The sequence below is a fragment of the Amblyomma maculatum genome, chromosome 2 (genome assembly GCF_055883805.1).
Source record: "Amblyomma maculatum isolate TAMU_Amacu chromosome 2, ASM5588380v1, whole genome shotgun sequence".
NCBI lineage: Eukaryota > Metazoa > Arthropoda > Arachnida > Ixodida > Ixodidae > Amblyomma > Amblyomma maculatum.
Genome location: NC_139345.1, coordinates 37,368,313 through 37,371,687, shown reverse-complemented (window position 1 = coordinate 37,371,687; position 3,375 = coordinate 37,368,313).

Genomic DNA, 3,375 nt, shown 5'->3' with positions numbered 1-3,375 from the left:
TGATCTACGCAGTCAAACGCTTTCGCATAATCAATAAAGCAGAAGTAAATGGGTTTCTGGAACTCTCTTGCTTTTTCCATGATCCAGCGAAGGTTGGCAATTTGGTCTCTAGTTCCTCTGCCCTTGCGAAACCCAGCTTGCACGTCCGGAAGCTCCCGATCCACATACTGCTGCAGCCTACCTTGCAGGATTTTTAACATCACCTTGCTAGCATGCGAAATAAGCGCGATCGTGCGGTAGTTGGAACAATCTTTGGCACTGCCTTTCTTTGGAATGGGGATGTAAACTGACCTCCTCCAATCCTGTGGCCACTGCAGGGTTGTCCAAATCTTTTGACATAATGTATGCAGTGTGTTAACAGCGTCGTGGTTGAGGTTTTGAAGCAACTCAGCTGGAATACCATCAATTCCGCTTGCTTTGTTCTTAGCAAGGCTGGCTAAGGCCCATTCAACTTCACTCTTCAGGATGCCCGGCTCGAGATCAGTAATCACAACCGTCCTATGTTGGGATTGCACATCCGGGTCCTTCTTGTACAGTTCTTCTGTGTATTCCTGCCACCTCTTCTTTATCTCTGAGGCTTCAGTGAGGTCCTTGCCTCGTTTGTCCTTTATCACGCCCAGCTTAGCACAGAAGCTTCCTTTGATATCTTTGATTGTCTTATACAGAGCTCTTGTGTTTCTTAATTGGCTGTTGTCCTCAACTGCTTGACACTGTATGTTCAGGAAGGCATTCTTATCTCTCCTTGCTATTTTCTGAAAATCCGCATTGAGAACCTTGTATTTTTCTCTTTCCCCCATACCTTTTGCCATCCTCCTTTCCTCAGCTATTTGCAAAGCCTCTTCAGATAACCAGTTTGCTTTTTTGCATTTCTTTTGCTTTGGAACTACCTTAGTAGCAACTTCTTGTATTATATCACGAACATCAGTCCACATCTCTTCGGGCTCTTTGTCTTCTAGATCTAATTCTTGAAATCGATTCCTCACTTCCACAGCATATTCTAATGGAATCTGATCCAGATCATACCTGAAAGGCCTTCTAGTTTTCTGCGTTTTCCTCAATCGAAGCTTAATTTTGGCAACAAGAAGCTGATGATCGGTGCCACAATCGGCCCCAGGCCTTGTTTTTACTGCTTGTATAGCGCTTCTCCATCTCTGCCGGCAAATAATATAATCGATCTGATTCCTGTACAGACCGTCCGGTGAAATCCATGTGTACAGGCGCCTCTTGTGCTGTTGAAAATGAGTATTCGCTATGGTCAGGTTGTTTTCTTGACAGAACTCTACTAGCCTCTGCCCAGCTTCATTTGGCTCACCAAGACCGAACTTGCCTGTAATTCCGGATATTTCTTCACTCCCGACCTTAGCATTCCAGTCTCCTATGAGAAAAACGACGTCTGATGATGGGGTGCGGTCTAAAAGGCATTGTAGGTCCGCATAAAATCTCTCAACGTCAGCTTCTTCAGCAGCAGTGGTCGGTGCATAGACTTGGATAACTGTTATGTTGAAAGGGTGACCTTGGATACGAAGTGAAATCATTCGGTCGTTTTTGGGGTTGTACCCTAGCACTGCTTTGCCCATTCTTCTGTTTACTATGAGAGCGACCCCATTCCTTCTCTTGGATTCGTGCCCACAATAAAAGACATAATGGTCGCCGGAGTTAAATTCTCCCATTCCGGTCCACTTGAGCTCGCTGATACCCAAGATATCAATGTTCAATCTGTCCATTTCTCGCTTGACGATATCCAGTTTACCTTGCGTCATAGATCTTACATTCCATGTTGCTATGTGATATATCTCCTTGCAACATCGGACTTTCCGGTCGCTTCCCGACACATCCACAACTGAGCGTCCTTTTGGCTTTAGCCCAGCCGCTTCATTCGTCCTGGAGCTACTAGGAATCGCCCTTAGCAAACATCAAAATTAGTCAAAAGATAAACACGCCATGACGTTATCGCTGTGCAGCATCTTGGCACACTATCAGTAAATGAGTAGTGGATGCGGCGGCCGAAACGGAGGGACGTGCCACTAACACTTTTTTTTTTTTAATATTCTCAGCGGCAAGAGTAGGGTGGGTTCATTATGCAAGTGGATTGATTACGCGACAAATACGGTATCATTTTTCACGTTAGCGAGCGGCGTCTCAAGCCGATTTCTCTATATCGAATTATCTACATATCGAACTATTTAGCGATCCCCTCAGAGTTCAATATATCTGGGTTCGACTGTATAGACACCAAATTATGGTTGCATTTTTCTTATCTGTAAGACATTCTTCCTGTACATGGATCACTGCGTGGTTTTCATCTGCAATTGCTAAATAATTTATAATTTAATTTTTTGTCCCGTTTCGGTTTTAGCAGAGAGAGAGAACAGCAAAAGTCAAGTCCAGGCCACAGGCTGGGTTTAGCATTGGGATGAATTAAAACAACAGAGGAATGATTATATAGCTCTTTTTCTATCATTCACGTTACCTAGACATGATTTAGACATCACAGCCTTCGCTTGGCCGTTGAAACCGAACCAAATGAGAAATTTGATTACAAATTATTCAGCAGTTGTAGGCAAATATCACGTGATGATTCATGCACAGTAATGTCTTACACAACATTACAAATACTAAAACACGAACCCAAAAAGTAGGCATCTATATGCTCCTTTAATCCTTCATCTTACTGCGCAGTTTCTAAGCGACAGCACTGCTTGCAGGTGACCATTGATATACAGCCAAACAGTCAGCGTACAAAAATGTCTGACAAATGCCATTAGAAAAGAACTCCGCTTGCAGTTGTGCAGTTTGACATTTGATACTATATCAGATGTTCTACTAAACATAAATTTGATAGGTGTGAACAACAGTGCTAACTTCAACACAGAATTTTCAAGATGATTTTGCAGTGCTCAACATAAATGACTTAATTTGACATATTTGGGCTAGACAATATTATCTTTAAGAACAGCGCTATCGAAAGAGGAAGCCATTATGTCCTTACCTTCACTCGCATTACAGGTAGTTTTACCATAGTGACAGCATTACTGTCCTGTGCACCTATCCTGCAACAGGCTTATCCCGAATAAACTAATGACTGCAGACCGGGCAGAGATGAGAAAAGACCAGTTTGGATACTCGTCTGCTGTCTAGCCAGATGTCCCTTTATTTTTTTTGTTTTATGTGCATGTCAGGCCCAGGAGCCATTTGCTTCACGTTCTTGTAACAAGGTGTGGTCACAGTAGAATAAAAAAAATACACTTAATGTCTACTGTATTTGCACGATTCTAACGTGCCCCCAATAATGTGCATTAATATCTAACACCTAGAAACCACGAAAAAAACTTGGCACTGATTTCACTGCGCACAATAATGCAGTAAACAAGCATC